Raw genomic sequence first — 12,636 nt, forward strand, 5'->3', positions numbered from 1 at the left:
GCTCTGTGGAACCTTGCGTCCTGTGTCTCCAGCAGCCCCACGAGAGTCAGCTGCAAACTCTCCCAAGACTGCGATTCGAAAGCCAAAACGATCGAACCACAGCATCCATGCTCTCGCGGTCGCCTGGAGAAGCAGGCGGTCTGCGGGTCCATCTCAGCGCTTTCTCACTGTTCGCGGTGCTCGCGCGCCCCCTGCCGGCCGTCTGCAGAAGCACTGACACTCTCTATGGCCCACATCCACTTGCTGGTGGAAGGAGCTGCTGCATCTCTGCTTGCTCTCTTTGCTGGAACGAGCCAGGGATCCACCGCCAGAAACACAGGGAAATCTTCAAACACCTGAAACAGATGCAAAGGATCCGCTCTCAGTCGCGCCTAAAGGACAGAGCCACTTCAGATTTCCTCGGAAAAGAGAGATGATCACTCCAGTGCAGATGACTCAGGGCCCCTGCAACCACTATCTGATGCTCCAGCAGAGCTTTCAACTCTTCACCACGGAGGACAGCCGTGCTACTCTGCAGCCGGGATCAGAGCCTGAAACAACTGGAGCCGAGACAGTCTGTGCTGTTCTCATTGGGACTTCCTGCCCGGAAGTATTTCCAGGGCATCCATCTCTACCTCAGGGAGCTGGAGTACAGCCACTTTGCCTGAGAGGCTGTCAGAGTGGAAATGAAAAGTGCCTTTCCCTTATGTAGGAATCTTCAAAGAAATGGCAACAATAAGGGTGTTTATATTTGTAACACTCGCTAATGAATTCTATTATTGTTTGCTTCCTGTTCCAAAGCGATTGCAGCTCATACTTCCTCAGTCACAGAACACCGAAATGAAAATCATGATTTTTCAGAAGCAGGTGAGGACAGCAGGGCAGAATGTCTTTTCTTGTATGAAGATCTTGTGATCATCATTGAAAAGATCTCTTGATGTCTGCCGGGCTGGTATTTTCTTTCTTTTTTTGGGGGGGGGGGCTGGTATTTTCTATACTCAGCGTTCAGAGTTTCTTTCTCATGGACAGGTTTTCACGATCCTCTTTTCTTAAATATCTTTCTCAGTTAAGTCTAGGTGCTATAGAGATAAAGAATAAACTGTGTGGATTTTCATCATCATAGAAATGTATCTTTCCTTCTCTGAAGAGCACAATGCAGGCCTTCCAGATCAAGAGAATCTTCTGGTTTGCTCTCATTCAAAGGGTGATTCAGGGACATGGGTACCCTCTGTTCTGTGGCTTTTTCCATCATCAATATGTGACTCCAAGTTTGTCTGTGGTACTTGGATCTAGTACAGGTGGCAGTAAAGGGATGAAGTCTGGTGGCTCACAGGGGATGCTTCTATGCACCAGGACTGTACAGGGTGAGAGCACTTCCTCTCGCGTTCCATGGCCTGGGTTTATCCTCATGGGAATCTCACTGCAAGCAAGTTGGGAAACTTGGGTGATGAATGGATGAAGAGATAAGTTCAGGGTGCTGACTTTTAAAAATGCACAACACGAAAGTTGAAAGTTCAGTGTTTGGGGGGCAAAATTAGGACTGCAGTCCAGGAGACAGCACCTCAGTTAGCTCTGAGAAGCTGTTCCAAAGACACACAGAGGGATATATGTGATTTTGGTGAAGGGGCAATACATGCAATCAGGTGCCTATTTTTCATGGAAGTTTTCTGCCACTGTCGTGAAGGTTTCTTGGAGTCACAAGACCAGTCGTCACCATGAAGGGTTTCTATGCTTTTCTAGATATGAGGAGATAGAAGAACCATTGAGTTAAAATGGGCTCCTGAAAACAGCTCACCTTCTGAAGACTTGTTCTGCCAGTTTTCCCTGCACACAGCCTCCCTCACTTCTGCTTTCCACCCGAGATTCCTTTCCAGGGGTGTTGAAAATCAGCAGCTGCAAGAGCATCTGATTTAATCCTTGTAGGTAGATGGCAAGCGCCAATGGCACGTGCTAGTTTGTACTTGACAGGGCATGAGGCCAGGTTTCACGTTTGTACTATTTGTTCAAATGAAGTTCTGGTAAGGGTTGAGGGGAACAAGGATTGTTCTTGCTTGCACACACTTCCTTAAAATACAGTCTGACCCAAATGCTTTTCTCCAAGTTCAGCTTTGGGGAGAATGACAAGAATGCCTGTCATAGTTCACAGTATCTTCGGCTGTTTGAAAGAAACGTCCAAGCTGATTCCCAAAGGCATTGCCTGCAGGGAAATATCCACAGTGTAGACACATTACAGGCTGTTTCCTTACTACCTGAAGGAGACAAGAGAAGAATAATCAGGCAGTTCCTTGCAACTAGGTGAGGATGACTGAAGAAAAAGTGATGAGTGAGTCTTCCATTTGGGTCCAGGCCCAAGAGCCTCATCCTGATCCTCTACATATTGCAAATGGGAAGCTGAAGACAGTCTTCCTAATAATGATCTTCAAAAAACAACTCACACATGCTGTGTGCGAGGACAAAAAAACAAAAACAAGTTTTTGTATCCACAAAAAGTTAAGTGATAAATTTAATCGCAATTGATGAAACACTATATAAAATACTTGACACATTACTCTGCTTAGTCTATTAATACCACTAACAGTCATTTAATTCGCCTTGCTGTTATTCTGCTGATGAGGTAACATTTATGGTTCAGGAAAATAAATAGTACAAGATAAGATAGTAATTCAATAAACATTTGCTGTTCACCCTATTATGTTAAAGTAGCAAAACACATATGTATACTTATTTAATATATAGTGTACAAGTGTGTGTGTTTATATGTGTGTATATATTTTTGTTCAGTTGCTTAGTTATATCTGACTGTTTGTGACCCCATGAACTGTAGCATGCCAGGCGTCCCCGTACTTCACTATCTCCCAAGTTTGCTCAAACTCATGTCCGTTGAGTCAGTAATGCCAACCAACCATCTCATCCTCTGTTGCCCCCTTCTCCTCCTGCCTTCAATCTTCCACAGCATCAGGGTCATTTTCAAAGGGTCGGTTTTTTCTCAGAACGTGGCCAAAGTATTAGAGCTTCAGTTTCAGCATCAGTCCTTTCAATGCGTATTCAGGGTTGATGTCCTTTAGGATTGACTGGTTTGAGCTCCCTGCAGTCCAAGGGACTCTCAAAGACTCTTCTTCAGGACCACAATTCAAAAACATCAATTCTTCGGCACGCACTTTCTTAATGATGCAAATCACATCCATATATGACCACTGGAAAAATCATAGCCTTGACTAGACAGCCCTTTGTTGGCAACATGGTATCTCTGCTGTTTAACATGCTGTCTAGGTTTCTCATATAATTTCTTCCAAGGAGAAAGAGTCTTTTAATTTTGTGGCTGCAGTCACCATCTGTAGTAACTTTGGACCCCAAGAAAATGAAATCTGACAGTGTTGCCACTTTTTCCCCATTTATTTGCCATGAAGTGATTGCACTGTTATGCCATGATCTTTGTTTTTTGAATGTTGATGCAACTATATACGTATATGTATATGTATTTTTTTGTGGGGTCTGGTTTAGCTGTGCCTCAAATTGGTTCTCTAAAAAGGTGGTTAATTTAGGTCAGGGAAACAATAGTTGATACAGAGATTCTGTTTTACATGATGGCTGAAGATTTTCAAAATTTGAATTTTTGAAATTGCCATTAAAATGGAAAATTTATTTATTGAGATTGGCATATTCATTCCAAAGAATCCTCTCTGTTTTGTTTTCCATGCATACAATCTGAATTGTGATACACAGAATGAAATATTCTAAATACAAAAGAAATGTTTCAACAATTAGAACATTTAAACAGAATTTGGGACTACAACATTTCCATCTTAAATCCTGATGCTTTTCTAAGTTCAAATTAATAAAATAAAGTTTAACCACCACTCCTGTCCAAGTGTTCAAGTGATTAGAATCTGCCTTTCTTAGCCCAGACCATTGTCCTTGCCATGTCCAAGCAACCCACTTTTTCTTAGGTACTTTTATGCAGTTTTCGTATTGCTGCCTCTTCTTCATCATTTGTATCTCAGTTTGTAAAAGCTGTGCTAATGCTCCTGCAATCTTTTCTGTTTCCACTTTGAGGTTTATTGCAAAAACAGGAACAGAGAACGGAAATGAATAGAACAGTTAATGTATTTCCTCGGTGATTTTTCAAGAGATCAAAACTTTCAACTCATTGAACATTCCTAGAAAATAAAAGTAAGCCGTGAAAGAAGAAGTAATGCACCTAGGTAAAGAGAAATAAATGATGTAGTTGAAAAACATACAGTGACATCTCTGCCAAGTGACAAAATGTCACTTAACTACACAAACAGGGATGCAGAGCTCTACAGACGACAGATTTCAGAGCAGCTTATGTGACACTGTTTAGCTGCAGACAGAGCCAAGGAGGGTGGCAGGCTCTTAGGCACAGTGTTACCTGAAAGGATAGTGGACCGCTCTGCTAACTCCCAGTATCTATTTATTTATCTTTATTTGTATCTTTATTTGTCTGTTCACATTTCTCACTCTTTGTGGAGGTTATTGGATTCTGAGGATATAGACCTATTAACTCACCCTGAAGAGAGACTGGGATACCGAGTGCACAGTCACCCTATTCATGTGTGAGAGGTCAGCTGTTCCCTGGAAGCTACTAGATGTAGTGTTTGGACAGCACATCATGTTCACCAGAGATGAGATTAGATGTGATAATGTTGACCAGTGAGCTGAGCATTAAGGGAAGGAAGCAGGTCATCTCAGGGAAATTCTATCCAGTTTCCATAGATGGATGTGTGAATTTTCTGCCTTGTGGGAAAAGTTAACAGATACTGAAAGCTTATATGTCCAAGCATTGTCAGAAGTACGTTACATCCTACAATCTTCAGAAAAACCCAGTGAAACTTCTGTGATGATCAGTTCCATTTAAGAGGAGAAACCGTAGTGCCTCAGGTCACACAGGCAGTGCAGGCTGGAGCTGTGACATCAACCCAGGGATCTTGCCCCATGTCCACTGTCTCATGCACTGGACCGAGCTGTCTGCTCTGACAACGTGCTTCCTATTTTAGAGGAACACTTAGTAAGGTCTTCCTTTCCAACTCCTATTCTTCATTGTCACAAAAGTGCCATTCTCTCGTTCCAGGGATGATACAATCATCAGATGACAGCTGAGTACACAGTTCCCTTTGCACCTGATAAGTTCCAATCGTTAAGTGGTGTTTTGTTGAGCTCTACAGAGGAGCCTGGCAGATTATGGCAACTAAACAACAACTCTGAGAGTCTCGGTCTCCACCTGAGATAATATTTTGAGAAATCATCCAGAAAGTTAAAAAATCCATTTAAATTTCTCTTACTATCTTTGTTTTCAGAAGATTCTCATTTTCTGAAACAGTCTTCAGATACTAGGTCTACTCAAACTTTGGTGTGGATAGTTCTCTTAGAACTACTTCTGGGACAGATCTGAAGCTCCAATACTTCGGCCGCCTGATGGGAAGAGCCCAGACCCTGATGCTGGGAAAGAGTGAGGGCAGGACGAGAAGGCATCAACAGAGGATAAGATGATTCGATCGCTTTGGATCAACTCAATGAACATGAATTTTAATGAACTCTGAGAGATACAGAAGGACAGGGAAGCGTGGCGTGCTGTAGTCCATGGGATCAAAGAGAGTTGGACATGCCTTAGTGACGAACAACAATGGGACAGAGACCCCTCTGTGCACTTCCTCTGGGACAGACACCTTCCTGGATTCTCCACATGTGCCATTACTGCCTTTAGGGGGCTTACAATCTCTCAGGGCAGTCAAATGTTACATAATTAGAGGGATTCTATAGTTCACTTTCCAGTGAAATATTTAAGGGGATGAGATTATCTGCACTATCACACAGAGACTGGAGCAAAGTATCCTGCGAAATATTGCAGTGGTAGAGGAGAAAGAGAAATAAACACAGGCAAACATGAGTTGTTTAGGACAACCAGCACCTTAAAAAGTGCCTTGTGGTTTATAGTTGCAAAATAACTCACTTTTAACAAATGATATCAGTGATATTGTTCCCTATAATGTCTCCAGGGAGCTTAAGGCCTACTCAGGTGATATCGTAAAGGTACATACACAACCGAAACTTTTTAAAGAAGGGAGAAAAGAGTCAATGAGGGAAAAATGAGAAAAATCAAAAGCTTCTCTCATAAGCTCTTTTCAGATTGAACATTTCTTGGTGACCTGGAAAAGCCACATTTGTATGAATATTTCTTCCTTCTCTGACTTTGACCAGGTTATTCTCCCAGGAACAAATAAGGAGGTGTGAAAAGCATAATATACGGCTGTGTAGATATCAACCACAGAGGCACGCACGATTTGATGTTCCCCACCTAGGCACTCATGGCAAAAATTAGCACTTTTATTGATTTCATTAGAAAGAGTAGAAAAAGAAAGGAAAGGGCAAACTGGAAAAACCCAGGAAATGAAAGTTTCTCGACTCACTCTTTAAGAGCCACCCATCACCCCAAGCCCTCAGAACTTGCCTAGACCTCCCCTGCAGGCGGTCCTGCAAGCCCCCAGGGTCCCAGTGGCCCCCCCCCCCCCCCCCCCCCGTCTCTGTGCTGCTGGCCCTGGTGATGCTCTGCTCCAGCCCCACGTGCTCCCTGGGCTGTGAGCTGCCTGCCAGCCACGGCAATCTGGAAAGCTTCACACGTTGGAGTCAGATGGAGAGAGTGCCCACTGTGTCCTGTCTGAGGGACAGGACTGACTTCAGATTTCCTCAGACCCTGGTGCACGGGACCAGGCTTAAGAAGACAGAAGCCACAGCTGTTGTGCACGAGTTGCTCCAGCAGACCTTCCAGCTCTTCAGCACCATGGGCTCTTCTGCAGGTCGGGACCAGAGCCTCCTGGACAGATTCCTCGTGGGACTTGATCAGCAGCTGGAGGACCTGGACACGTATGTGAGGGAGGGAAGGAGCCAGAACAGTCACCCCTAGCAGTTAGAACTCCAGATTGGCTGTGAAGAGTTACCTCCAGCGAATCAGTGTGTATTTCAAAGAGAAGGAATACAGCCGCTGTGCCTGGGAGGTTGTCAGCGTGGAAATCAGAAGGTGCTTGGTCTTTGCCAACAAGCTCATCAGAAAACTCAGGATATAAAAATGACATTGATTCTGAAAACAGTGCATCTGGTCAGCGAAATGGCTATTTTCTAAGCCGCAAAGTGCAACCTTTAACTCTATTTTTGTGTCAGATGAAACATAAATAATAGCTAATATATGGGATTATTTAAATGTATGTTAAATGTTTTGTTACCATAACTGTGCAAAACAGATTTAAGAATCCATTTTTCATGTCTTAAAAACCTGTAATCTTTATTTATTTAAATTATAGGAAATATTTAGGCTGTTCATAGCATTTAAACATTTATCTTTCATAAGATATTTGCTTTGTACTCTATTTTGTATAAGGCTACTCTTGTTTTTCAGTAGAGAAAATAAAAGTAATTTGAAAAAAACAAATTGACTTGCACACACCATTGAATAAAATCTAACCCAAAGCCTGATCCTAGAAGATAAACCTGTACTGAAGTCACCTGAATAAAGAGGGAATGGGGTCACCCACCCTGGGTCATAGAAGGAACAAGGGACAGTTTGAGGAGGGACTGAATGTGATTCTTGAGACATAGACTAGAGGAGGGAGGGAGATGGGTGGAGAAAAGCCCAGGTCATGGACTCAGGTGCCTGCTTGGGGCCTGTGAGAACTGGAGCACCTTCAAGGGTTAGTGGAGAGCCACATACATCATGCGGAGAAGGAAATGGCGACCCACTCCAGTGTTCTTGCCTGGAGAATCCCAGCGACGGTGGAGACTAGTGGGCCGCCGTCTATGGAGTAGCACAGACTGGACACGACTGAAGCGACTTAGCAGCAGCAGCAGCAGCACATCCATCATGGGAGGTCAATCTGCATCTGTGGAGTCTAGGATCCTGGAGTAGGATGAGGAAGGGAGAGGAAGTTTTCTACACTTGGCCATTCCTGAGAAAAGAGTCTTCCTGAACTGTTCAAATGGAGGCAAGAAGAACAAGGCAGGCTGGGGACTGCAGACACAGCTAAGAGAGGCCATGCAGAACCAGTAGCTGCCATGAGAAATGTGACTCTAAGGAAGTAAAAGGGTTTCTTGAGCTTATTTATATATATTAAACACACATGTCATCGCTAAACTTTTAAATAAATCATACAAAGGAATGCCTACCCTTGACTTCTAGGAAGATGCACTCGAATCCTATACTGTTAACAATTGAATGGGTATCCTTCTAGACATTTTCATATGTAGTTAATAAATCTATACATATGGACATGCTAATGCATATCACATAAATATCGATTTTTCCTATATTTCACTTTCTCATTTATTTATATTCTTAGCAAATAGGTCTTTGGGATTTTTCTTCATTAGTACATAAAAATAGATTGCCTAGGTATAAATTGCTGCATTATGTCTTAACTGGAAAACTAAGATAATCATAAAAGCTTATCTTGAAAGTGTGCTAAGAGTAATTGCCTTAATTTATAGCACATGCTCAGCATGGTACCAGACACTTCCCAAGTGCTCCTTACGTATTAACTCTTTTATTTGAATCTGGTTAGAAGATTATTTCCTGAGGTTCTGGGTCGGTGCTCAGGAAGATGAGGCAGTTCCCAGAGAGCTATTCAGAGACAGATTCCTGCAGCTCACCCACCACACAGTGAGGGGAGAAATAGCCATTCACTGGGATGAGGAGGCCAAGCCTGTTGCAACAATCCCCAGAGTTCTAGACGGAAACATTCCTATGTGGCACACAGGCCAGCTGTCTACAAGGACTCACCCCCACCCTCACTGGATTCTTGGTTCTCCTGGACTTTAGGAGCTCAGAGAATCAGTCAGGAAGACACAGGCATCTGGCAGGCAGTCAGGAGGATCCTCTGCTCTGAGCACTCAACTCAGCCAGGAGGCCAGGCCAGAGGGGATCCCCAGGCTGGATCCTGAAATCCCTTTTGGCAGCTTGCATTTATTTAGTTTCCTTTTCACTTGTTGCATCAACTTCCTTGCTATTTTTGCCTTCTGGGGTTCATGACGCAATCTCTGAGGATGTACCAAAACTCAAGGCACTTGTCGGTTTTGAGTATGTAGATGGCTTTGCTTTAGGCTGTTTCACTTTAAGGAAGGTTCAGAAACTGCCTCAGAGACAGGAAACTAACCCAGAACCCACACAGTGGGACTTGCTCACATGTCAGCAGAGGGGGGCCTCTAAGGCTTGTTCAGCAGCTGCAGCCAATGTGTTGTCCCTTTTAACCATTTTCTCAACCTTGGGGGGCCTGACTCACTGCACCCCTGATAGTGATTCTGAGAATTAAAGTCCGGCTCAGAGAACGGTCTGGGATCTGAAGTAAATGCAGGCTTGATGCAGACGGGCATGTTCTGAAAGGGCCAGTCTCAGTGTCCAGCAGCAGCGGGTCCTGGCAGGAAACAGTGAAAACAAGGCCTGCACTGCTCCTGCCTGTTCCTGGGCCATCGACCCTCTGATGGGAGCATTCTGAGAGTGACAGGGGTGCAGAGTGTGGGATCTTCTGGCTGGGTATGTTCTGGAGGAGGTAGGAGAGCTAGGCAGAGAGGCCTTCAGCCAAGTACCCAGTTCCAGCTGCATCCTGATTGAGCTAGAAAAAAATCGCACAATGAGTCTATCCAAGGCCTGTCACAAGATGTCCAGGGTGTGAGAAAGGGCAAGAGAGAAGACTGCAACCAGGAGCACTTAGATCTCTCTGCACATTGTCCCTCTCCACACCAGGTGGGAGGCCTGAGGAGGGGCTCTGGGCCCACCAGCTGTTGGCTGTGAGCACAGGGCAACGCCAACCTGGGCACAGTCAGCCTCAGGTGCTGAGAGAACGCCAGAGCGAGGCCACAGCTGGAAGGTGGGAAGACACGCTCTTCCCTCAAGCTGGAGACAGACTTTCCATTGTGGTCCTGAAGCTTCACAGGAGCTCTCTAGGTTGCTGAGCAAAATGTCTCCAGTTTAGGTTGGCCTATCTTTAAATGCTGTATATATTTATACAAATGGTTTGTGTTTTCTTTTGGACTGAGTTTCTCTTACTCACTACTATGTTTGTGCATTTATTGTGCTTCTTATATCTTGTTATTAACAACCCTATCATAAGCATAGATAACAACTTATCTATTTATGCCATTTTAAGGGATTTTATGTCATTTGGTGTTAGTACTGTTATAAATAGTGCTGGTATAAATGTTCTTTACTTACATCCTGATGCATATTCACTTGATTTTTTTTCCCAGTGTGATTGCTGGAGTTACTAGATCATAGGCTATGCATATTTCAACTATGCTACAAAATGTTTTGTAAAGTACAAATGTATACAACAGATAACAGGTGCTCTATATGATCATCACCACTGACACATTCAGTCCTTTAAAATTTTTATTTGCAGACAATATACTGCTGCTGCTGCTAAGTCACTTCAGTCGTGTCCGACTTTGTGTGACCCCAGAGACGGCAGCCCACCAGGCTCCCCCACCCCTGGGATTCTCCAGGCAAGAACACTAGAGTGGGTTGCCATTTCCTTCTCCAATGCATGAAAGTGAAAAGTGAAAGTGAAGTCACTCAGTCCTGTCTGACTCTTCAGGACCCCATGGACTGCAGCCTACCAGGCTCCTCTATCCATGGGATTTTGCACACAATATACATTTATTTAAAAATTTGAAAATCCAACCAAATACTTTTAGATATAGTGTTTGTAAAGTTAGCCAGATTAAAAAACCAAAATTATTTCAATACGTTTGTGTATGAAAATGCAAGGAAAACCTAGTCCATTAAAAAGTAAAAATGTAATGAAAAAACTGTTTCATTCATTCTTGCAAGAACAGTAAATAATAAATATTTTGGAAAAACACCCTCAGAAAGAATGTGAAAAATATGTAATCAAGCCAGTAGCAAAACTTTATTGAGAGCCGTTTTAAAAATAGTCCAATAAATTGGCAGCATTTGCTTCTTCTGTTTATGAAGTGGTTAGGAAACATTTGCTAAATATTTGCTCACTAAGTGACAGTGTGTGTCTCAGTAGGAGGTGACCTTGGCAGTCTCCTATTATAGACTCTGTATTCCCTTCTCAAGGATGCTGACCACCTCAACACATGTTCACATGTCTTTCGCTCACTCAGAAGAATTAGTTGGGAAAGTTGCTTAATCCTTATTGATGATCAAGATGAAGAAAAAGACAATCTCAATGTAACAGAGAAAGCTTCAATTCTTCATTAGTTTCTGGCCATCTAATTTGAATCAAATTTCAATTATAGACTTGTCCTTAGAGGCCAAAAGGGAAGGTAATTGGACCTGTCAATGCTACATTGAAAAGGATTAAAGTCTAGGGCTTCCCTGGTGGGCCAGTGGTTAAGAACCACCTGCCAGTGCAGGGGACCTGGGTTCCAGCCCTGCTCAGGGAGGATGACCTGTGCTGTGAGGCCCCTGCGCCTGTGCCCCACAACTACTGAGCTGGGCCCTGGAGTCTGTGCTCTGCAGCAGGAGAGAGCTCCGCAGGGAGAAGCCCGAGCAGCTCAGCCAGAGAGAAGCCCACGCTTGCTCCAACTGGAGAAAGCCCGCCTGCTGCCACAAAGAGCCAGTCCAGTCACAAACTATTATTAAAAATTACCTAGTCTACACTTTATGAAGAGCTCCCAATGCCTCTCCCTCCCCCGGTCCCCTCCCACACACACTCTGGTTGTAGCAACTTTTTATTGAGTTTCTTATCTTTGGTTCTGAGACTTGTGGGATCTTAGTTCTCTGACCAGGGGTGGAACTCGGGCCTCCTGCCCTGAAAGCATGGAGTCCCACCCACTAGCTCTCCGGGGAATTCCCAGGTCTCCTTCGTTTTTTACCTAATGTTCTTTTTCTCCTCTGGGATGTCACTTAGGATGCCCCATTACCTTTAATTGCCACGTCTTCTTAGCCACCTCTGGTATGACAGTTTCTCAGTAGTAGACACTTTACGTTATTGTCAATGGTATCATTTTTAAATGTCATTTTCCAAGTTTTAATTGCTCATATAAAAAGAAGTGGTTGAGTTTTAGTGTTGATCTTGTTTTCCTACTGCTCCCTCCATCTTGAGCTGTGTTGGTCACCGTAGAGCCGACAGCCCCATGTGGCCAGCTGAGCACTTGACTAGTCCAGCCTGAGCTGTACTGTGACTAACAGCATGTACTGTCTTTTGAAGGCACTATGAAAAAGAAGAATGTACCTATCTCACTACTAATATTGTATTGCTTTATGTTGAAATGATAGCATTTAGATATATCGTTAAATAAAATATACTGTTAAAATTAACCTTTCCTTTTACTCTTTTGATGTGGCCTCCAGAAAAATTTAAATTGCACATTCATATAAAAAGAAGTGGTCATTTTTAATTTTCTAGCTGCAGTTACCATCTGCACTGATTTTGGAGCCCAAGCAAAGAAAGTCTGTCACTCTTTCCATTGTTTCCCCATCTATTTACCATGAAGTGATAATGAGTTTGAACAAACCCCAGGAGGTACTGAAGGACAGGGAAGCCTGGCATTCTGCATCCCATGGGGTCGCAAAAAGTTGGACCCGATTTAGTGACTGATAGACAACAAAAAGGTTGATAAAGTTATGTGATGTCTTGCTCCTTATGGCTAAGGCCTCCAAAACAATTCAGAACAACTTAGTTTAAC

At 43.5% G+C, this 12,636-nt stretch overlaps 1 pseudogene; it reads left to right on the top strand.

The window, feature by feature from the left end:
• The first annotated feature begins 412 nt into the window (after nucleotides 1-412).
• Nucleotides 413-7,058, top strand: LOC138080683 (interferon alpha-2-like; annotated as a pseudogene).
• Nucleotides 7,059-12,636: the final 5,578 nt, after the last annotated feature.

Source organism: Capricornis sumatraensis, chromosome 6 (assembly GCF_032405125.1).
Source record: "Capricornis sumatraensis isolate serow.1 chromosome 6, serow.2, whole genome shotgun sequence".
NCBI classification, from domain to species: domain Eukaryota; kingdom Metazoa; phylum Chordata; class Mammalia; order Artiodactyla; family Bovidae; genus Capricornis; species Capricornis sumatraensis.